General features: G+C 34.4%; 1 protein-coding gene across 2 annotated transcripts in view; it reads left to right on the forward strand.

The window, feature by feature from the left end:
- The window catches only part of klhl29 (kelch-like family member 29), a 379,680-nt gene that overhangs the window by 210,701 nt on the left and 143,519 nt on the right, over positions 1 to 25,460 (forward strand). The window lies entirely within an intron of this gene.

Consider the following 25,460-nt stretch of genomic DNA (forward strand, 5'->3'; position numbering starts at 1 on the left):
CATCCACATTAATTAAACTCTTTTTTTTTCTCCCCCCCCCTTTTGTCTCTCTCGATATCTTTTTTTTTTTCTTGATAAAATGCAAGCTGTCACAATTTCAAATTACACAAGAAGGGGCTTTAGGATATTGCCATTACTTTTTATTTTTGAAAAAGTTTATTTTATGCTGACTGGCCAGAAAATCTCCGGAAATTAATTATAGTGTTGTTGGGCGATTATCTTAAAGCTATCCACATCAGGATTTGAAAGAAAAAAAGAAAAGTCTCAGAAAGGCTTAACTGGAATTTTAAATTAATGGAATTCATTCTGTCTTTTCTCTCGCCTTATAATGTTCCGTTATTCTCTGCAGCACGAGCGAAAATGTCATTTCAAGACTGGAAATGTTGCTAATTATTTATGAGGATGGAATTCATTCCAATCGCGTTGGATTTTAAGTGAAACACTTTTCAGGAAAATATGCTCATTCATGTGGTTTTAAGTATCCTTTGCATGCCTGGACATTTTAAATAAGGGATGTTTATTCCTGACTTGAATGTTTTTGAGAGGCAGGAGACGCTGTCTCTTTGCTCCATTGAGATGTCTAACTGTTAGCGATACTGTAGGGCTCTCCGGAGAATGAAAAAAGGGGGGAAAGAGAGAATGGAGGGGGCGTGAGGTGAGCAGCAGTCTTGTGTCGCCCGGGTGCAAGAAGAAAAACCATTCCCTCGTCCTATCTCTTCCCTCGTTATCGTATTTTAAAGGAGAGGAGTCCCACTGGCAGCCCCATACATTACACGGTTCCGCAGTTAATACAGAGACGGCGGATAGCTCATTAAGATTGATAATCCGTCGTCCACCTCCTTCATGCAGAAAGCAGCGGTGGCTTCATTAATCACCTGTATTTCAAGATAATGCTCGGTGGCAGCGGGCTCGCAGGACCTTGACAGCGCGGCTGCCACAGGAAAAAAAAAGGGCTCAAAGGCAGGGCAGCCGCTCTGCTCAACTGGAGATGGAAGAATGGAAGATCACGAGCGGTTGGATAAAGAGTCGCAGTTTGGTGTATGCTAAAGGATGGTGAGTGCAGTCGTCTCAAAGTAAAATGGTTCAATTCCTCCTCCGGGAACTTGATGCGCTTTGGAACTCGACCGGATTTAAAGGGAAGACTCGGGCAGTGTGGCTCGGGGGCCACCAGCGGACCTTTGACTGCATTCATGTGGCCCTCATGAGGTCAAAGATCTTAGATAGACAGATAGATAGACAGATATAAAGATAAATAGATGGATGGATGGATGGATGGATGGATGGATGGATGGATGGATGGATACTTTATAGATCCCAGGAGGAAAAAATATTTTGCACAAAATCCAGTAAAATTGGAGTTTTGTGTGTTAATCATGAACTTTAATTTATCTGTCAAATGAATCTCTAATCTCTTAAGGGTTTTGTTTTTTGCACATTTTTGGTCTTTGCCAGTTTAATATCATTTCAATTTTTGTAGTAGTTAAAGCTACATCAAGTTATTGTTTTGTTTATCTGCCCTGATTGTTTGTCTACTGCCTATTAAAATGTAAAATATATATACAATTTTTTTAAAAAGTAGATTCATTTTTTGATATAAAAAACAAGGTGTTTCCACAGTTAGTTTCGAAAAGACTTGAACAGATTTGATTTTGCCGAATTAAAAGTTTTGCCTACAACGCGAAAAAACAAGAAAGAACAAAGTGCAAAAAGATAACAAAGTGCAAAGAGAATAGATCAAAAGGGAATAACAAAGATATTCATACAAAGATCAACCTTTAATGGAATACATCATCAATTAAGTTAATATTAAAGCATTAAATAAGTTTAATTCTTTGGTTTTTATTTTTACCGCAAACACATCCTTTTTGGGCCACTGGGTCACTTTGACCCGGAGATAACAAAATGGTTGAACCAGGTATAATTAATTTAACTCAATTCATTGAACAATTGTACACTCTAACTTTTAATATATGCAATTGTATCTTAACATTTCAATACTAGAAGCTCATCTTTTAGTGAACTTGTCATTTTCTTTTGAAATACTTATTCCTGCTTCTTCTCCCACCTGTCGCTTGTTCGTCGGCCTCTCTCGCGAACTGCATCGATTTGAATTCTTCCACTAAAGCAGTCGTTTGAAGCAGGACGAGAAGAAATTAAAGGGGGAAATAAGTCCATTAAAGCCAGATTGCTTATTTGCTTCTGACAGCTGGATGGAGTGTTGAATGGCTGTTTTTACTCCAAGCTACCAATAAGATGTTTTCATTGCCTTGTTACTTAAAAAAATGACTTTCCTATCTGTATTTGCTTTTGGTTTTTTACCTCACTCTTTTCAGAGTACCTTGATTTAACACAAGTTATGGAAGTAAGATGGAATAATAAAATACCAGTTTATCTGTTTTGGTGTTGGATTTTGCGTGAGTTTTGTACGCGTGATTGTCTAAATCCGCTTGCTAAGGCTTTAACAATACACTAAATCCACAATACAATAAACAATATTCAGCTCACGGTAGGATTTTATACTATACACTATTTTAGGGGATGCTTAAGTGACCCATGCGATTGCTTCACTGTCTTTTGGTTGAATCAATACAATTTAAAAACGAAAAATATAGAAAATATATAGATTCTACCACTTGCAAATCCTGTACAAAATGACTCAAAGTGGTTAAAAAAAAGGATAATTTATTGTTAGTATAAAAGCTAATGTAAAAGCTACTACACCAGAAAATCTCTCACTGACTTACCAACAGGTATTTTCCTTCCTATTTATTTCCCAATAGAACGGTCATTTTGAGACATAAACAGCAAACAGAAGGCGATAAGTCTATCCTTATAGTTTAATACCCATCCACCACTGTGTAGACAGGGTTAAAATATAAAATATCAGTTTAATTGTATTTGTTTTCCCGTTGAATTTTGCGAGTTTTGAATGTGTAAGTGGTTATGTTATCGTTCCGGGCTTCAATTACGCCATGCGGCATAGCTTAAACGGCTTTAGCGATTCACTTATTTCCCAATACGATACGATAAACAACATTCAGCTCACGATAGGATTTAATACGATGACGACACACTTGATTTATAGGGACACTGAATTTTAGTGACCTCTTGTGATTTTCTCTTTTGGTTGAATTACTCAAATTGAAAACTAAACATACACAATATACAGATTGTACCACTTTTAAAATGAATCAAAGATATTGTTTAAAAAAAAAAGAAGGTTAATTTATAGTTAGCCTTAAAGATAAGGTGAAAGTTAACATACCAGAAAATATTTTGAATGAATCTCAAAACTCACCAGTTACACAAAATTCCCAACAGGTATTTAGCTTAGTATTTATTTTCCATTATCACTGTGATTTTGGTACATAAATCAACAGAATACCAAAAACGCCTAGTCAACCTCAAAGTAAAATAAACGTCCATCACTGTGTAGTCTGGGTCGTGATTGGCCAATTTACGGTCAGATCTTTCAACCTAAGGATTGGATAACTGCTACTGACCTCAATATTTACTTTACATGTAAAAAATGCACACAATATGTTGGAACAGTTACCTCAAAACTGTCCAGGACCAAGTACAGTTCTTCAAAACTGCTACTATTTTTTTTTCAATTAAAATCCCAATTTAAAAAAAAAAAGAAGAAATTGGTATCTTAAATTTAAATTGAATTAAGTAAAAAATCTTTTTACACTCAACTCTTGACTTGATTTGTGTGCGAGTGACATTACTCACCATGGACACCCATTTATCTGGATTGATCAGATGAGCGCCCGCCACAAGTCAAACCTCACCCGGCAATAATGCATTATCAATGAGGCCCAGTGTAAACACGGCAGATGTTACCAGGAAGCCAGTCAATAGCGGATGTTTCTCTCTAATGAGAAGGCGAAAAACTGCAACAGGAGGGGGACGCTGTATCCAAAACAGCAGCAGATGTGCCTGCAACTTTGCGAGAAGGCGAAAAAAGGAAAACCTTCTCAATGGTGTTGACTCAGAAGTCTTATCTGTGTGTTTCTAACTTTTGCTTGCTGAGAAACTTTTAAATGGGCTTGATAATGCATGCAGAGCGCGTAATAAATACTAATGAAAAGACCCGGCTCCTAGGAAGATCTCGCAGAGTCAACTCATTATTTTGCAGCCTAAATATATAAATATATTAACGCAGCTGACAATAGCTAGACGTATTCTCAGCAGATATTGTAAATCATTTTCTTGAAATTCATTGAACTAAAATGTGAAAGGGGCGACATTAAATATATTTATTTCTCATGTATTTAATCTCTTCGATTTCACAATTTCATAATTTAAACCTTTACATAATATTTGTAAGCAAATGTTTATAAAATGGTTAAGGCTAGTTTTCCAAAAATATTAAAATATATTTAATAACAACAAACTGACCTAAAAGGGGCTTCTGACAAATATTTTCGTTTTCAAACCAACATTTTTGTTTAAAGTGAAAATGTAATATTGTTACTTTGCTATCATAAATATTGCCAAATGATTATATAAGAATATATTTATATTTACTATAATATCTATTTGATTTTGTGTTAGTCCCAGTGTAATACTGAAATAAATCAATTAATAAAATAATTCAAATTAATTGAGTTGAAATTCCAAATTTTTTGCACAATCCCGATGCTAAAATTCTGGCTTTCGCAAAGACACTGTTTCTTTAGGTGACGGGAGAGTCAAGGGATGACATCATTCAAACTCTTGCAGGAGCCAAGATGTCCAGCAGGCAAATGTACACTTAATTTCAAATTTAACAAGATTTATTTGTTGTTGTTGTTTTTTGCTTTATATTTTAAACTTTACTTAAGCACAAGATAAGAAACACTAAAGATCATTTTATTTTTTCATCTTTATTCATTTTTTTCTTGAACTTAAATTGGAACGTAAGTAAAAATGCATTTTAAACTGAATGGTATATTTTATTTTATCGATAGCAGTGCTAGCAGTTATTCTGAGGTAAAACTTTTTAAAATAAAAACATTAAAATCACTTGAATGCATTATGTCGTAAATCAAGTGCATTTTATCTTTCAGAGAATGGTTTAAATGAATTAATATGCCGTATCAAAAATGACATTTAGGTCACGATAACGAAGGATAGTATTTATTGCTGTGGGAACATATGGGATTTGTCGACACAATTGTGTGACACATATTACAGTAGCTGGTCTGTGTAAGACAGGAAATCATCATCATCCTGATTCGAGATAATAATCTATTCAAGTTGTACCTGCTCCTTTTATATAAAATCGCTCACCGTGGGTTTGGCCTGGAATCGACTCGGTGTCGCCAGGATTTCATCAGAACAAATGGAGCCAATCAACCACCATTCAGGATTAGGTGGTCTACGTTCTAGGAAAAGAGTGTAAGATATACAGACTTGTGGAGTGATTATTCTACATGTACTTCTGTAGAAACTAAAGGATTTGACAAAAAGAATAAAAAGTAACCAGGAATCAAACTCATGGCTTGCAAATCGTTGTTGTTGCCCAGCATGCTAACCTGCTGTAAACAAGGATCCAGGCGTTCAGTGAAGTACTGGATGCTTTTGAAGGTATTTGAAGTGAACATTCAGAATAGGGGATTGTGATTCAGAGTTACAACCGTTGTGAGATGTGAGATCAAGAGATTTTTTTTCCTCCTCTCTAATGAACTCACCGAGGAAAACTGTGTTTCAGGAGAGGAGTGAACATAGACGGGAATCATTTCCTCCTGATCCCTCTGAAAACTCCTGAGGCAGTATTTCTTCAGGGACACTCTGTCAGAAAGACTGTACTTCATCTTTCCTATGTTGCATGTGTGTTTCACCTCGGCCGAACGTTGTGTTGTTAACAAAGATGCTGTGTTGTTAACAAAGATGCTGTGTTGAGTGGACTGATGAGCCTTTTGTTGTGAGTGCAATGCCTGACTTAAGTAGCCTTTGTGAGTTTAGATGATGCAATTCATCTCCGTGACACACGTCACCACACCTGAAAGTTATTTTCAAACCTCTGAAAGTATCTGGTAGTGAAACAAAACTCACCTTTTAAGTTGCTTAGGTAACTATGCTGTTTAGGGTTTAATGGATAGATGGATGGGTATATACATTGATGGATGGATGAAGGAATGGATGAATGGGTATAAACATAGATTAATGGATGGATGGATGAGTATATACATAGATTCAAGGATGGATGAGTATATACATAGATTCAAGGATGGATGAGTATATACATAATTTCAAGGATGGATGAGTATATACATAGATTCAAGGATGGATGAGTATATACATAGATTCATAGATGGATGAGTATAAACATAGATTCATGGATGGATGGATGAGTATATACATAGATTCATGGATGGATGAGTATAAACATAGATTCATGGATGGATGGATAAAAAGATACATAGATTCATGGATGGATGGATGAGTATATACATAGATTCATGGATGGATGGATGAGTATATACATAGATTCATGGATGGATGGATGAGTATATACATAGATTCATGGATGGATGGATGGATGAGTATATACATAGATTTATGGATGGATGGATGAGTATATACATAGATTCATGGATGGATGAGTATAAACATAGATTCAAGGATGGATGAGTATATACATAGATTCATGGATGGATGAGTATATACATAGATTCATGGATGGATGAGTATATACATATATTCATGGATGGATGAGTATATACATAGATTCATGGATGGATGAGTATATACATATATTCATGGATGGATGAGTATAAACATAGATTCATGGATGGATGAGTATAAACATATATTCATGGATGGATGAGTATATACATATATTCATGGATGGATGAGTATATACATAGATTCATGGATGGATGAGTATATACATAGATTCATGGATGGATGAGTATAAACATAGATTCATGGATGGATGAGTATATACATAGATTCATGGATGGATGAGTATATACATATATTCATGGATGGATGAGTATATACATAGATTCATGGATGGATGAGTATATACATATATTCATGGATGGATGAGTATATACATAGATTCATGGATGGATGAGTATATACATATATTCATGGATGGATGAGTATATACATAGATTCATGGATGGATGAGTATATATATAGATTCATGGATGGATGAGTATAAACATAGATTCAAGGATGGATGAGTATCAACATAGATTCATGGTGGTATGGTTATGGTTTAATACATAGATTCATGGATGGATGAGTATAAACATAGATTCATGGATGGATGAGTATAAACATAGATTCATGGTTGTATGGTTATGGTTTAATACATAGATTCATGGATGGATGGATGAGTATATACATAGATTCATGGATGGATGGTTATGGTTGAATACATAGGTTCAAGGATGGATGGATGAAAAGATACATAGATTAATGGATGGATTTGGTAAATACATAGATTCATGGATAGATGGATGAGTTTAAACATAGATTTATGAATGGATATATGAGTATATACATAGATTCATGGATGGATGAAAAGATACATAGATTCATGGATGGATGATTATAAACATAGATTCATGAATGGATGGTTATGGTTAAATACATAGATTCATGGATAGTTGGATAAGTTTAAACATGGATTCCTGGATTGATTTGGTAAGTTCATAGATTCATGGAAACATTAATCATTATTATATTGTATTTTATCATTATTATCATGTTTTAAATAATTAGCAGTAGTGTTAGTATTATCATTATTATTAATAAAGTATTAGTAGTAATTGTAGTATTGGTTGCAGTAGTAGTTGTAGTTGTATTAGTGGATTTATTAGTAGTAGTTCTTGTAGTTGTAGTAGTAGTAGTGCTTGTAGTAGTATTTTTAGCAGTAGTTGTAGTTGTTGTTATAGTGTTAGTACTTGTAGTATTCGTAGTAGCATTATTCATATAATTAGTTGAAGTTTTAATATAATTATTCGTAGTGGTTGTATTTGTAGTAGTAGCATTAGTAGTCGTTGTTGTTATAGTTGTAGTAGTGGTAGCAGTTGTAGTAATATTAGTAGTTGTAGTAATATTAGTAGTCGTTGTAGTTGTAGCATTAGTAATTGTAGTAGTATTAGTAGTATTATTATTAGTAATTGTAGTAGTAGTGGTAGTAGTAGTTTTAGTTTAAGTTGCAGTAGTTATGGTTGCATTTGTAGTAGTTGCTTTGGTCGTAGTGGCAGTTGCAGTTGTTGTAAATGCAGTTGTTGTAGTTTCAGTTGCAGTACTTGCAGTTGTACGAAATGTAAAGGTTATGTCGTTAATATTTTCAGTAGCATTATCACCTTAGCTTTTGTAAAACTGAGTCTTGCAGCTCCTCACATCCAGACCTTGCGTCATCATCGTTCACCTTTCACTGAGCGCTGACATGTTATTGAAAGAAACTTTTTTTTTTTCTCCAAACTCACAAAGACATATTGTTAACATTGTGTAATCCTGCCGAGCATTTGATGGTGTGGAGGGAAAATAAATGTTTTTTTCCGTCCCCAGAGGAAGGCAGAGGTGGGTGAATAGGAGAAGGAAAAAAAAATAAAAAAGAAAAGGAATGAAAGTGAAGTCAGAAGTGAGAGAAAAAATCTGATGAAATGACGTGACTGGCTCAACTTCAGGTCTGAGGAACTCATCTCAGGTGTGCGAGGAGACACTCACACACACTCACACACACTCACACACACTCACACACACTCTCACCCCGACTCTAACCTTTCTGCTCGGGCTGCTCTGACTTTCACAAAGTTACACGGTAAACATTGTCTTTTCGGGGGGGGGGGATTTGACATTTATCTAAAGCTTCATGGGTTACAAGAGTGTGTGTTTGTGAGTGTGTATTTGTTGTGTGTACTTGTCCCCCCGTCCTCGAGGTCAACTGGAAAGTGAAGTCCGTAGAGACGGGTATCAGGCGAAGATTGTGTGGCGCGCACACAACTCATAAACGCCGGCGAGGTGTAGGACACGCCGGACAGCATTTCTGTATTCACACACACACACACACACACACACACACACACACACACACAGGGCTGGCAAGCGCTCAGACGCCCGTACGTGCCTGGATGTGAAAAGGTAGACGAGGCTCAGCGCCGCCCGACCGTTCCTGGCAGCAGTCGAGGCAACCAGGAGGAAAGAAACCTGAGATTCATCGGTGAAGGGAAGGAATCTGCACACGGTTTTCCTTTAGGAATATTTTAATTTAGGTAAATATAACATTTTATTGAGTAAATACAACAACTTTTCATGGTTTGTTTCATCCACGAAAATGTTAGGAAGGAAGGAAGACATACAAAGCAATTATGGATGAAATACGTTGTAAAACACTAGATAAATATTAATAAAACTCTACATTATTACATTTTAAAATTGAATTAATAGAAAACTTTATGAAAAGTTTTATCTTAAAAATATTATTACAATCATTTTTATTGTCAATATTAGCAGCAGTAGTATTAGTATAATGTATTAATATTATTAGTAGGAGTTGTATTAGTTGAAGTATTAGTAGCAGATGCAGTTGTAGTTGTTGTGGTCGTTTTAGTTGTAGTTGTATAAGTTTTTGTAGTAGTGTCATTAGTAGTTGTAGTAGTAGTAGTAGTAGTAGAAGATGTAGTAGTAGTAGTTGCAGTAGGAGTTGTAGTAGTTGAAGTAGTCATAGTAGTAGCAGATGCAGTTGTAGTTTTATTAGTTGTTGTACTAGTATCATTAGCATTTGTAGTAGTCGTAGTAGAAGTAGCTGTAGTAAAAGTTGTTGCAGTAATTGCAGTAGTTGTAGCAGTAGTTGCAGTAGTTCTTATAGCTATAGTAGTTGTAGTTGCATTAGTTGTTGTAGTAGTATCATTAGCAGTAGTAGTAGTAGTAATAGTAGTAGTTGCAGTAGCTGTATTAGTACTAGTATATGTAGTTGTAGTTGTATTAGTATTTTTAGTAGTGTAAGAACTATTATTATTAGAAGGGGTTGTAGTAGTTGTAGTAGTAGTGGTAGTATTAGTAGTGTTAGTAGTAGTAGTTTTAGTAGTCGTAGTTATTTTAATTGTAGTTTAGTAGTTGTAAAAATAGTAGTAGTAGTATTTGTAGTAGTGGTTGTAATAGAATTAGTAGAAGTAATAGTATTATTAGTAACGGTAGTAGTATAAAATAAGCAGCAATATAAAACAAATATATATAATATATATATATATATATTGATATATATATATATGTGTATATATACCATTGATAAATGTAACAAAAGTTGCAATGTAACTCGGACAGATAAAAGGATTAAAAAAGCATGAATAAAGATATTAAAACAGTGAGCTACATTTTAAAAAAATGAGGTCATCATACCACAATAAATACAAGAATAAACAAAACCTCCACAGAAGCCTCCATAAATAAAATGAATTTCAAATTTACCAGCACGTCTCTTGTTTATCTTGCAAAGCTAAATTATAGAGTCGATCATGGATCAATCAAGTTGGTAAATAACAAGAGAAAAACAAGAGAAAATCAAAAACTGTCAAAGCAGAAGAAATCTGAGACGCGGTCTATAAAAAAAACTTTGTGGCTTCAAGCTGATGAACAAAATGCTGCCATTGATCGCCCGATGGAAGTGAATACGTTTAACTTTTGGGCTCTTCTGGTGGCTCCATATCAAACCTGAAGACAGGTCGTCATTTTGTGTTGTTGTGATTCCACTTTAGAACATATTCCTGTGCAGGATGTTACCGCGGGGGGAGTTTAGATTACTCACTGTCTAACATTTAAGTGGCCGTGGTGGAATCTGATCACATGTTAGAAGAAAAACTGTGTTTACTTGACTTTCCTGGTGAGTTTTATATTTAAATAACTTTGTTATTTAACCTTTAATGTGGTTTTAAATCTTACACTGTGTAGCTGGGATATGCCAGGAATCAGTGGAGGATATAGTGTAGGCATTGACAGGAAAATGTTGTTTTTATTTCAATTTACTAAATGTTTTTTTAGTCTTAAAATGAATTTACTGTCACCAAAATGACCAGATAAACACAAAAATACACCAAGGTGGAATTGAGTATGTTTTTATTTAGCATTTTATTACGACAGAAAAATAAACAGAAAATGTGCTGTATCAATAGAACTAGAATTTGTTTCTTTTCCATATCTTGAACAGACTTTTGAACACAGATGTACTTGAATAAATGTACAGCGATAATATACAGTTCTAGTTTTGTTTTCGCTTTAATACACAAAACTCAAAGTCTAGTTGCTTTTTATACAGTTTTTTTTACACTAAATAAATCTACTTATATTATTAAAACAACATTTTATGTTATAAAAAGCAAAAATAAATACTATCTTTTGTGTATTTTTTTTACATTTTAACTCGATATTTTTATCTTGAACATATTATCACAATCATTATTATTAACATTAGTATTAGTATTGTCATTATCATTATTATTAGTAGTAGAAGTTAGTAGTAGTAGTAATGGTAAATAAGTGGTTTGTAGTAGTATTATTAGTATTGGTTGTGGTAGGTTCAGTAGTATATGTAGTATCAGTAGCAGATATAGTTGTATTTGTATTTGTTTTTGTAGTAGTATCATTAGTAGCTGTAGTAGTAGTACTAGTAGTTGTTTTAGTGGTAAAGTAACTAAATAAATTCTACTACTATTATTAAAGCCTATTTTATGTTATAAATAGCAAAAATAAATTCTTCCTTTGTGTATTTTCTGTCAGTAGTTCTGTGTTTATTCTGTAATTTTGTTAGTAAAACTTGCAGCCTGTGAGTTTTGAGTCATCAATACCTTAAAAAAAGATAACTATTTGTATTAAACTAATATTAACTTCCATTTTTTTTCAAGTTAAAATATAAATTAAACATCAGGTACAGTAAATGTATCCACTGTTAGGCATCATTATAACAGGCCACTAACACACTGGTACTCATAAGTATATATCTCGTGTCGATTGATGCGTGATAGACGTTCCTCATTCCACATGAACACCGTTGAGCTCAAGGTGAAGTGGAATTGAAACCCATTGAGAAATCGACTGTGGAAAAAAAAAAAAAAAAAGGTCGCGTTCTCGTCGCTAACCTGCGTCCGGATGATTCATCTCACGCAATTAGCCTTGTTTATTCCTGGGGGATTCATCACAGGGGGCTTTTGTCTGAACCCGCGGGCCCCCGACGGTAATTCATATGAAATAGTAACTTCGCGATTTAATTAAAAGGGAAAGAACGAAGAAGTGTCGCACACGCGCTCCGCTCTCTAATCGAATCCCCTTCCAGTGTTGCAGTGCGTTATCGGCGGCGGGCAGCGATCGCGGCGCTATTATTGCGAGCGTTCTCCGATGACTTCGTCTTGCCTGGAGTCAAGTGTGTTCGTCTGGCGTCGTTGTGTTTGTCACAATGACTAAATTAAAAAAGAAGAAAGTGTGGATTAATTAGACAGAATGACGTCCATCCGATATCTACGTTTAAAGTTCGACTTCTACTCTTGAGTATTTACTTTTAAATATCTCATTCAAAGTGTTAGTAGGTGATGAACGAACCAATAGAACTAGACTTGTATCCCCAACCCTCGCACACATGGTTCTCTCCGGTGGCTCTCCTGTGATTGGCTCATAGACGTGCCCTACATTCCGGTTGGTAGGATGTTGACGAATCAGACGCTGCCTCCTTTTTTTTTGTCCAATCACAACTGTTCCTGGCAGCATTTGAGGCGAACAAGGGAAAGAAACCTGAGAAAATACACTAGATAAATAAAAGTAAAACATTAACTCGATTATTTTTATATTGAAAATATTATCACAATCATCATTATTGCCATTTTATTAGTAGTAGTATTAGTATTATCATGATCATTATTATTATTAGAAGAAGTTAAAAGTAGTTGCAGTAGTGTTCGTAGTAGCAGATGCAGAAGCAGTTGTATTTGTTTTTGTAGTAGTATCAGTAGAAGTTGTAATAGTAATACTAGTAGTCATTGGAGTGGTAAATTAGTACTTGCAGTAGTAGTTGTTATATTAGTAGTATTAGTTGTATCAGTAGTTGTAGTAGTATTCGTAGTAGCAGTAGCAGATATAGTTGTGGTTGTATTTATTTTTGTAGTAGTAGTACTAGTAGTAGTTATTAGTGGTAAAAGTAGTTGTAGTTGTATTTGTTTTTGTTGTAGTATCAGTAGCAGTTGTAGTAGTAGCAACACTAGTATTAGTTGTAGTTGTAAAGTAGTGGTAGTTGCAGTAGTAGTTGTTTTAGTAGTAGTAGTAGGAGTTGTATCAGTAGTTGTAGTAGTATAAGTATTATTATTATTATTATTGTTTGTAGTAGTTGCAGTTGTATTCGTAGTAGCAATAGCAGATATTAGATAGTTGTATTTGTTTTTGTTGTAGTATCAGTAGTAGTTGTAGTAGTAGCAACACTAGTATTAGTTGTAGTTGTAAAGTAGTGGTAGTTGCAGTAGTAGTTGTTTTAGTAGTAGTAGTAGGAGTTGTATCAGTAGTTGTAGTAGTATAAGTATTATTATTATTGTTTGTAGTAGTTGCAGTTGTATTCGTAGTAGCAATAGCAGATATTAGATAGTTGTATTTGTTTTTGTAGTTGTATAGTTAGTAGTTGTAGTAGTAGTATTACTAGTAGTTGTAGTGGTAAAAGTAGTAGTTGTTGCAGTTGTATTTGATGTTGTAGTATTATCATAAGTAGTTGTAGTAGTAGCACTAGTAGTAGTTGTAGTGGTAAAAGTATTTGTATTTGCAGTTGTATTTGTTGTTGTAGCAGTATCATTAGTAGTTGTAGTAGAAGTACTAGGTGTTGTGGTAAAAGTAGTAGTAGTTGCAGTAGTTGTTGTTGTAGTAGTATTTGTATTAGTTGTATTATCCCCTCACACACAAAGTGTTGTTCTCTCCTGTGGCAAATCATCTCTCCTGTGATTGGCTCATAGACGTGCCCTACATTTCGGTTGGTAGGATGTTGACGAATCAGACGCTGGATCCTTTTTCATCCAATCGCAGAGGAGAGACGTTCTTGTTATCGTTATTGTCATATAATGATATCATGTGCATCGTCTGAAAGTGGCTAAAATTGATTTTTTTATCCACAAAAACCAGCACTTGACCCACTTGTGAAACCTCTCTGGTGGGCTTTGTGTTCTTGAATGGGTTTGTTGAAGAGAGGCGAGAAGGGTCGGATTTTGTGAGAAGAGAACTCTTTTTTTTTTTACAACTCAATATCTTTTGGTTGGAATGATGCTGTAAAAATTACAACAGCACAGAGACAATGCATAACTCCTCCAAGGAGATCGGTCTTTCGGAATTAAAATGTGTGTCAGGTAAAAAGTGGGGCACAGCTAAACAGCAGAGCTTTTGCTGTTTTTTTGTGTTTTTTTGGCAATGGAACCAGGTGCTACTCTCTGGCACTGCCTGGATTCCCCTTTGGGCGCCTTTGATGATAATTACTTTAGAAGTCACCACCAGGTTTTCACCCCTAGGTTACTAAATACACCAGCCTTTAACGTTCTCCAGGAGTAGAAAGTTTACAAATGATCTACGTTTTGTAAAGCGTCAAAGCAAAAAAATACTTTTAATCCTTATTATTGCGAAATTATCCAATTTTTAGACCTTAACCAAAAATCTCACTTTAAAGTCTTGATTTTCCATGTGACGTCTTTGATCTTCATTTAAAATTAAAATAAAAATATATGTACAAATGATATATATTTGCAAAACATCAACATTAAGAAAAAACCTTCTAAAAAAGGATTTGACTACTTTAATGCTTATTATTATTTAACGTGTCACATCTTTGATCTTTATTTAAAGAAAGGAAAAATATATATATATAAAAATAGTAACAATATACATTTGGGAAAATTACATAACATTAACATAGCAATAATATTCATTTTAATGGAAGGATTTCCACACTTATTATCATGAAAATATTCTACTATTTAAATTTTTATATTAATTTTACAAATTATATACATTTGTGAAACCTTAACACTTTGATTATTATAAATTTATAATAATTGAAATACTAATAGAAGGACTTTGACGGCTTCTAAGGTGTATTATTCTGAAAATGATCATACTTTTTACATCATACTTTACAAAAATCTTTGAAAACTTAATTTGCCATGTGACGAAAAATTGTATATTTACAAATTAAATACATTTGCAAAACATCAAAACTAATCTTAAACTCTAACAGTAAAATTTTGACGACTTTTAATTCTTGTCATTTTTAATCTTTTTTTTATCTTTTTATCTAAAAATTAGCTTTGAAATCTTAATTTGCCAAGTGATTCTTTTGATCTTTGTTTCAAGAAGGGGACATTTACAGTATATATATATATATATATATATATACAAATGATATACTATTGTTAAATATTAACGCTTAGATTATTGTAAATTTATACTTATAATATAGAAATACTAATATTAGGACTTAAATGACTTCTAATGCATATTATTGTGAAAAGTATCGTATAAGTAAACGTTTTTACCTTTACAAAAATGAAAAAAGGGGAAAAAATGACCTATATAAAGAGCGTTAGATGAATAATAACTTATATCATTCTTATAATTATTGGATGCAATTCATCAATTTTATACAATTCAAGAAAACCAAATAAAAAATAAAAATTATAATAATAATAATGTCTATTTGTAATAGATATAATTATAGTTTTAGAGATTCTCCGGGACGCCCACGACTTGCTAGTGTCGTGTATTTTGAGCAACGGTCTTGGTATATATATATTCTTTTTCAATCACAGGAGGTTTTTGCTTTTCTCCTGACTTGTTGTGGTCAGTTTGGGGCCCTCACAGATGTCAAACTGCTGCCCCTCTGTCCGGCTAATGAGAGTCCATCCTGCACACACACCAGGACAAGAATCCCCCCCCCGAAAAAAAGTACTACACAACATGAAGCTAACGTTGTCATGTTGTCACGTAGACGCCTTAACAATGCATTTGATAATGTCCCCTCAGCCTGGACTGCTTTTTAATTGTATTTTCAAGACGTTTATTCCCCTTAAAATGCAGTTGTTAAGTAAAAGAAAGATGTCGAGTGCTTGGATGGATTGAAATTTAACAATTTCAGCTCATTTTTAGACGTGTAAACTGTGTTTTTCACTGAAAGAAATCTGAATTGAAAGTATTTGTGTCTTTCTTGACACGGCGGCGACAAAGGCCTCCTCGCTTCTTTGAGGGGCACAAGTTCTGCACTCTTTTTTTTTTGTTTCTTTGCCTGTCAAACCGGGCCCCCTGGCTCAGTCCGGGCCCGGCTGACAGCCTCTGTGAGCCTCCAGTCGCTCGGCTCAGCAGATTCGAAAGCTGTAGCGAAATCAAGCGTCCTCATCACGGACTATTCTCTCAGGCTACACGGCGCCACTTGTCTCGCAGACCGAAATCAGGACGGCTTGAGACTCGAGGGGTGTTCGAGGATTTTTTTTTTTTTTTTTTTCTGAGTGTCTCGCATGAATTGATTCGCTGGGAGGAGTTGCGAAGTGCAAGAGATGGTATGTTTAAATATTGTTTGGCGTAATGGGCGCCTTGAATGGGAGCGAGTTGGAATTGGAAACCACATGAGATGTGATGGCTTTTATCGAAGGTTAGAAGGTGTTTGTTCTGTCTGGATGAGACGCTGCTGGAGACGGCATCGGTCCCTTTCGCCACCAAAACACTATTTACGTTTAGTTTTAAAGATTTACGTTTTACCTCAGAATTAACCTTCTATGTAGCAACCTTATATAGCAAAAATGATTTAAAGCCAAAGAGCAGTTTGAAATCTACTAAAGAAAGCTAGAGTTATCAATCATTTCATTTTCAGTTTATTTACCAACATTTTCTTTTATATTTATTTGACGTGAATATTGATGCATATGACGACTACTTTGCTAGCAAGTACTTTAACGTTTTAATTGTTTTTTTAATTTTTTTAACCACCCTGTAATAATAAATGATCAAAGACTCCTCATTGTTTAAAAATTTGCTTTAAAATTTATATTTTTAAGGCATTTATGTTGAATGAACGGATGTATTTACACACAAATTTAGTTAATTTAGCTATAGATACTACTTTTTTTTTCTTATATAATAAAACATAAATTAGTAGCGGCCTAACGATAAGCTGTGTTTAATTTAACCCACAAAAGAAGGTTGTTAAATAAATCTTAATTGTGCTTTTTTTTTACATCACACAGCGACAATTTTACTTATATTTTGTTTTTTAATTGGCCTCAATAGCATTTTTTATTATTTTATATTGTTAAAATAACTATTTTATTTCTCGCCGTTTGAAAACGGTTTAAAAAAAAACATCCAGAGAACAAGAAGTCAATAATAAATGTAGAAGAAAGTGGGAAAATAAAAATGAAGGTGAAGACACTAAATGGTGCATAGTTTAAAAATATATCTTAAAATAAAAAAATCCTTCTATTCCCTTCATTTAACCTTTTAGATCGTTTCAAGGTTACGGAACATCAAGCAAAAAAGTTACACTTGCTTGTATTTATTCGTTTTATAAGTTTGTCTGTCCGTCAGCAGATGTTTCTAAACGTATACGCCGATGACTCACTGAAGAATTGTTGTATTTTATCATGTGCTGTGAACAAACTGCATCTTTCCTCCTATTGAACATGTTTTTTGAAGCTGTATTCAACCACAAAACAAACAGACAAACACTGAATCACCTTTGACCTTCGGCCTTCTGCTTGTGAGTCCAGTGTGTGGGAGTGTGTGGAGAAGAAAGGCCAGAATGAAAGCTATGTTTCTCTGACCAGATCACAGATTTATTGTATCTCGGCGGAGCTCCTCGTCACTTGTTGTGTGATTCATTTACTTGACTTCATTATCTCGCAGCCTTTTAGTCGGATGTTTTCTGCCGACATGTTTCTGGGAAACAGGTCAAGGAGCTTTTTGACAAAGTGCTCTTGATTCATTTTGCAGATGAATTAGAATGTTGTTGTTTTTTTCACGAAGACAACAAACTCAATATTAAGAAGCGTTTTTTAATCAAAATGGTGAAGCCATTTGTTTTTTAGTGGAAAAAATCCTTTGTATAAACACTAAATATGTTTTAGAATTTTGAAAGAAGGATGAGAAAAGGGGGTTTTGGGTTGGAATACTGAAACAAAACAAAAGAATAAACGCATTAAGAAGTAAGTTAAATATGACAAAATATGACCATTAAAAATAACTTTGTCATCCAGTAAAATAAATAAATACTTTGAGTTTAAACCGTACATTTAATCATATTAATTGATTCAGAAATATTTATTTTGAATAAAAAGTGATACAGTAATAAATAAATAAAAAAATGTATCTAATAGTTATGTTTATTAAATAAAGTTATAAATAACAAAATAAGAATTAAAGCATTTATTATCTCACAGATAAAATAAAATAAATAACAATCATGCAGCTTATTTGTATTGTATCTTGCATTGATTGATTTTCCTTTTCTTTAAAAATGTTAAATGAATTTTTAATTAAATATTAAATGCATGTTACTTTAATTATTAAATAATTCCTTCAATAAACACATGGTTAAATAAGTATAAATAATTAGCGCGAAAAGAAAAAACCTTCTCCATGCTAGATTGTTTTTTATTAGCTCTGATTTGCCTGTTATTTCGTGGTCTCTGAGGAAATAAAAGAAGGGTTATTGACGCGCCGATCTAGACGCTACGGCGTAATTAAGCCGACGGGGGGGTTTCTAGCAATTGATTATCGGATGTTTAGGGGCGAACAAAAGGGTCAGAGTGAACACGAAGTCGCTCGAAGAAACGCGTGACTCTTAAACTCGTTTTGTAACGTCTGTCTATCGTTGTTGAGGTTTAAATATAAAGAAATTATTAGTTTTTGGCCTTTTTCGACATGGTTGGTGGTTAAAAAAGTTGCTTTTCTTTCAAGGAAAATTAAAGTTAATTATTATATATCATTATGTTGTTTTTTTTCCGCCAAATTAGCTTTAAAAAAAGGTTATCATAAAATGTTTTAATGTTTCAGAATATTTTAAAATTAACACGCACATAACCACAAGTAAAATTATGCATTTTCATAAAATATTTGTTTATTATTATGACTTAAATTAAACGTTATGAATATTGAATATATTGAATAATAATAACGTATAATAGAATATTTGTTGTTTCAATAGTTTTTAGATTAATCCTTGGGGTACCTAAAAACAATAATCGAAATATAAATAATAATGATGTTGTTACTATGTAGTAAAATAGTAAAAGTTATAGAAGTGAAAGTTTATATTTTCTTTATGTAATTATATAATAACTTACTTGTGTTATTATTTAAAATATTGTACTTATTTATATTAATTGTGTTTTTATATATGTATATATGTATATATGTGTAATTATAGTTATAGTATTTGTATTTTTTCTTTCCAGGTTACCAAACAACATTTATAGTAAAAAATCAATATATAATGCTCTTAAATATATATAATTTAGCAACATTTTTAATATTTTAACTAACTCGAAGCAGCTTTAGTGTGTCAATGGGTCGCCATGATGCCATTTGAAATATCGTTTTCCCCCTCAAAATGGTGGCACCTGCTGGCGAGAAACACCCCCCCAAAAAAAACGAGCGTGGAACCCTAAAATGGCTCCGTGCTTCCCCTTACAAACGTTACGCCGCGTTTGTAAAGCGGGCGACCAATCGCGCCGCGCCACGTACTTGGAAAAAGTCGGCGCTGATACGCTCGCGAGAAGGTGAACCCGGCGACCCGATTGGCTGCACAGATGTTCGGGGCTGTAGCCGAGAGTTACCGGGGCGAGCGGCAGAGTTGGCACACTTTCCATACCAACTGTGCCGAATATCCACCAATCCCGAGGAGCCTGATGAGGGTGTTTCCTACGTCGACTCATTTTTTATTTTTTTATTTGGGGGGTGCAGGGGGGGGTTTGATCCATGGAGGTTTGGTACTTATTTCATGGCAGATCTTGTGGTTTGTTCTCAAGAGTATTGAGACGTTGGGTGTCGCAAAGCCCTCTCACCGCACTCCACGCCGAGACGCCACGAGGAGTTTCATGGTCCTCGCCGGTGATGAGTTGTTCATAAGACCAACTCCCCAACCGCCATTGTTTGGACTCCTCTGTCTCCCCCCCTTCTCTCTCACCTCCTCTCTCTCGCTCCCTCCATTCCTTCTCTCTTCCCTCTATTCTCCGGCCAAATGGATGGTATGTGGTGCGGCTGATTGGAGGTGAGAGCCATATCGGTCGCCAGAGTATTCGCTGTTGCAAAGTGTGTATTCACATTTCACACTCCCGCGCTTATAGGCAGTAATCACGTCGGCCCCCGGCTGACGGGTGGAATGCGGTGGAAAGTGAAGAGAGACGTTTGAAAGACAAGATAAATACCATTTTGATTGTCCTGGAAAAGAAAAAAAGAAAAAGAAAAAAGATGCAGGTGCATTTCCTGAATCATGTTTTATGTTATGAAAACTAGGTCATTTCCGTGAATACACAACTTTTTCCAAAACACACCTTGTGTCTTTACGGGATTAATTCACGGTGCTGACCGGTCGGGAGAAAAAGAAGGGATGCAGATAAACGAGAGGATGTTTCTGTGACAAATATAAAGAGTGGTCGTCGTCGAAGGTTAATTGAATCCCGGCGTACAGTCGGCCATCAACGCCGCCGTCGTCGTCGTCGCTCATGGTGGGTATACAGTATACGATCACGTATAGAGTCGTGAGCAGGCGCCCGAAGCGTGAAAACACACACGCCGCTTGATTTGTAATTCGGTTTCTGTTGCATGAGCGACACAACACGGTCGTTTGAGACACTTTTTAAATATTTTTCTGATATTATTTCATTTATTATCAGTTGTAAACGACATATTTTCTCTTTATAAACTAGATAAAACCCTCTGTGTTGCCCATGTATGTAGGTTTGCTTTAGTTAAAGGACTAACTTGATTAATAATTATAATATGTATAATAAATTACAAAATAAAGAATTTTGAAACCAAATAATCCAAATAAATCTGAAGATAGACGGTAGAGAGTAATAGTTGGAGTATGGGTGTTAAAATTAAAAAAAATGGTTTAAATTATTGAAATTATACTCATTTAATGGGTTAAAAGATGATATAATGTATTAAAATTGGACGTATTCTAATTTCAATGACGGTCTTCTTCTAAAATGAAATAAATTAAAAGTTGTGGAATTTCCCATGAATTATTATGTAATATACATGGTTAAAATATCATTAAAAATTGGACATATTTTAATTTTAATGACAGTCTTCCGCCCCCTTCAAATGAACTAAAGGAAAATTCCCATTAATTATTGTGTAATATATATGTCCCAAAAATCATCAGAATTGGACATATTTAAATTTTCATAGGGGTCTTCTGACCCCCTTGTACCTCCCTTCCCAGTAACTTGATAAAGCACCCCCAAAAAAACTTAATTAAGATGTCAGGAGTCAAAGTGTTAATTTCTAACCATTTTGTAAAGCTTCCGAAAGTCTGTAAGACACGAATTTTATCAAAATGAATACTGTTTCATTTCATTATGTTTGATATTTTTTTAAAGTTCATGAAAACAAAAATTGAATTTAAAAAATCCATGTTTTTTCCTTAAAGTTTTTTTCTAAATATTGTTTTTGCCTAGCGTCGTTAAAATGTAACTGCAGTGTCGTAAATTTACCATTTTGCCAATTTATTTACAAAAGAGATCAATATCTTCTTTTAGCATTTCCTTATATCTTCTTTGTAACTTCAAAAAAGTATCTCAGTATTTCATAATAAATACAGTCTCTCAACCACGCTGGGGGTCACATGGACACTCAACAACCTTCCAGGCTGGTAGTTAATAGTCATCATTTAAAATAATAGCCAACGCTTGTCGTATCTCTGGGTCAAGGTGACCCGGTGGCCTAAAAACAGTTTAAATTATCCCTTGTGTTGCTATTTGTTTTTGGGCCAATGGGTCACCTTGACCCGGAGATAAAACTAGGGCTAGACAGTTCTACTACAAGAGCATTTACTGTTTAAACCATCATTATGAAAAAAATATGATCAAAAGTTACTTCTTGTTGCTTTAAAGTTGCCATGTTACTTCATTTTTCTATATGGTATTTTAAGTGTATATTAAAGCAACTACAACTAATAATAAGTACTACAAACTAGAATGAGTGCATTTCCAGAAGAAAATACAGTGTGAATGCTGACCCTGCTGTGCTGTGGAAGTAGTAGTGGAATTAGTATTAAAAGTAGAACAAGTGGAATTAGTAGTTAAAATAGAAGAAGCAGAATAAGTAATACAAATATAGAAGTAGTAGAAAAGTTAAACTTGTAGTAGAATTTAGTAGCAAAAGTAGAAGAAGTGGTAGTATTAGTAGTAGAAGTTTTAGTGGAAGTTTTAGTGGAATTATTAGATAAGGTAGAAGACGTGGAATTAGTAGTAAAAGTAGAAGTATTGGAAAAATACAAGTAGTAGTAGAATTAGTAGTAGTAGTAGTAGTATTAGTAGTAGTAGTGGAATAAGTATTAAAAGTAGAACAAGCGGAATTAGTAGTAAAAATAGAAGTAGTAGAAACGTAAAAGTAGTAGTAGAATTTAGTAGTAAAAGTATAAATAATAGTAGTATTAGTAGTAGACGTAGTAGTGGTAGTTTTAGTGCAATTATTAGTTAAAGTAGAAGACGTGGATCTAGAAGTAAAAGTAGAAGTAGCAGAAAAATATAAATATTAGTAGAATTATTAGTAGTATTAGTATTATTAGTAGAAGAAGTAGTGGAATTAGTAGTAAAAGTATAAGTAGTAGGTCAAAGTTGAAACATGATTTGAAGATTTTCCCCATTGAAATGAATGGGGTATAAAAAGAGGAATAAAAGAAAGAGTGGAAGAGATAAAAGAAAGCTGCAATCAAGCCTGCATTTCGAAAACGAGCTAAATTGATAAAAGTTGGAACGGTTCAAATCGGATCAAATTTGTGGGAGGAGAAGCAGCACAAAGTTTTAGGTCAAAAGAAAACAGGATCTCAATGCTTCCCAGCATTCCCACAATAATGTTGATATTTACACCTACTTTCTTAAAAGTATAACTATAAACTGCACTGCTTCTCAGAAACACAACTTCCTTTACAAATAACATTTTTCGACAGAACTATCTCATGGCCTGGTGAGATCAGTCCACACAAACAAACATGATTTAGGCTCGGCTATTTTCGGTCATCTTTGCTTCAGATATTTGCAATTAGAAGTTAAAATTGAAGAAGCGGAATTAGTAATAAAAATATAGAATTAGTAGAAAAATTAAACTTGTAGTAGAATTTAGTAGTAAAAGTAGAAGTAGTAGTAGTATTAGTAGTAGATGTAGTAGTGGAATTAGTAGTAAAAGTATAAGTAGTAGGTCAAAGTGGATGGAGTTGAAACATGAGTTGAATATTTTCCCCATTGAAATGAATGGGGTATAAAAAGAGGAATAAAAGAAAGAGTGGAAGAGATAAAAGAAAGCTGGAATCAAGCCTGCATTTTGAAAACGAGCTGAATTGATAAAAGTTGGAACGGTTCAAATCGGATCAAATTTGTGGGAGGAGAAGCGGCACAAAGTTTTAGGTCAAAAGAAAACAGGATCTCAATGCTTCCCAGCATTCACACAATAATGTTGATATTTACACCTACTTTCTTAAAAGTATAACTATAAACTGCACTGCTTCTTAGAAACACAACTTCCTTTACAAATAACATTTTTCGACAGAACTATCTCATGGCCTGGTGAGATCAGTCCACACAAACAAACATGATTTAGGCTCGGCTATTTTCGGTCATCTTTGCTTCAGATATTTGCATCAAACAAAAGGTTGAAACGAGCCGCGATCCTACCTAATGATCTCGCCCCACTTCCCCACTGTTGCTCGCCGACAGCCCGCCGCGGTCGTCTCCGTCGTTCTCAATAGGAGATTAACAAAGGGTCCGTCCTGGTTCTCCCTCCTGTAAAGCAACAAGGGGAGCCGGCGCCTCCTGCTGATGTTTCTCTCTCCGACGCCCCTCGCGGCGCCTCATTAAGTCGCCCGAGAAACAAGCGCCTCTGACCCCACGATGGAAGTGTGTACAGGCCAGGTGAGGGTGTTTGCTGTGGCTTTTAACGCCACTGATCCCAGAGCTGCTCTTCATCATTTACTTTTTTTTTTGTTTAGTTGTTAACGATGGCTTGTAAAAGTTACAGCTGTAAGTGAGGGATGAGTTTTTCTCTTCATGAGTTTTATTTATTTATTTTCACAGATAAAAAAAAAAAGTTTGGTGTATGGAAAAGTTGTGTCAAAATTTTGTTAGGTAGGTTAATAGGTTTAGGTAATAGGTTTAAATGAACAAATATTTGTGACTTGTTTTTATGTAGTCAAGGTGACTTTAGAGTGTAAAAATGTAAGTAAGTAGGTAATTTTTATTTGTATAGCGCTTTTCCAGACCAGGGTCACAAAGCGCTTAAACAATCAAAACAATATTCAATAAAGTATATACTTTAAAGATCAAGATAAAACTGATAACACAACAGGAGTTCCAGAAAATCAAGGAAAAAACTTAAACAAATAGAAACGTCTTAAGATGTTTCTTAAAGGAGTCAGTAGACTCCATCAAGCGCAAAGAGAGAGGATAAATGTTGATTATAATTTAATTTTAAATAGAAGTCATTATAATTTTGACAATTATACAATCTATTTTATTTTAATAGTGACAAAAAAAAATTTCTCAAATTGTTAATGACGACATAATGGTGAGCTGGAGTCCAAAAGCAAGAAGGTTGCTAGTTCTAGTCCCATAATGTTATTTAATAATTATTTGAAGATGTAATCCGCAATAATTAATCTGTTAATACGAATGAAATCAGATCAAACAGTTCCTTCTGGTTATCTTCCTTTTTAGTCGTCATGTGCACGAGTCGACAGCCAATTTTTTAACCACTGAACTGACCTTCAGATAAAAACCATAAACTACATTTCACCATAACGCTGAATCATCCCTGGCCTGGTTCCTCTGCAACCAGATCGTCCCATAAAGAGCTTTTGTTTCGACTAGTTAAAGGGAATTTTAATTGATTAAGTGTCTCTTAACTGGACGTTGGACCTTTATTGTATCATCAGTATTTGTCTGTTAGTACAAAACTTCATTTTCATTTAAATATTTATATTAGAAAATGATCTTAAGCCCCACCCACTGAAATAACGTTTTTTTCTGGAGATTTAATCTGGTCTACCATAGCCACGCCCACTCTGCTTAAGGTTTGACACCACGCGCTATAAATCCCGGGAGTCTCCACCTTCCGAGGGACTCGTTGTGTAAACAAAGCAGGGTGTGATTACAGCTGTCTGGAGGAGGAGTGAAGCCATTATTACTTCTTATAGGACTCGCGTAACCTCTCGTTCGCCAAGATTTCAGACCTGGTATAACTTTATAAAGTAATAAGTTCAAAACATGGTCATGATGAGGGACTTACTG

This window comes from Callionymus lyra, chromosome 17 (assembly GCF_982586985.1).
Source record: "Callionymus lyra chromosome 17, fCalLyr1.hap1.1, whole genome shotgun sequence".
In the NCBI taxonomy this organism is placed as follows: domain Eukaryota; kingdom Metazoa; phylum Chordata; class Actinopteri; order Syngnathiformes; family Callionymidae; genus Callionymus; species Callionymus lyra.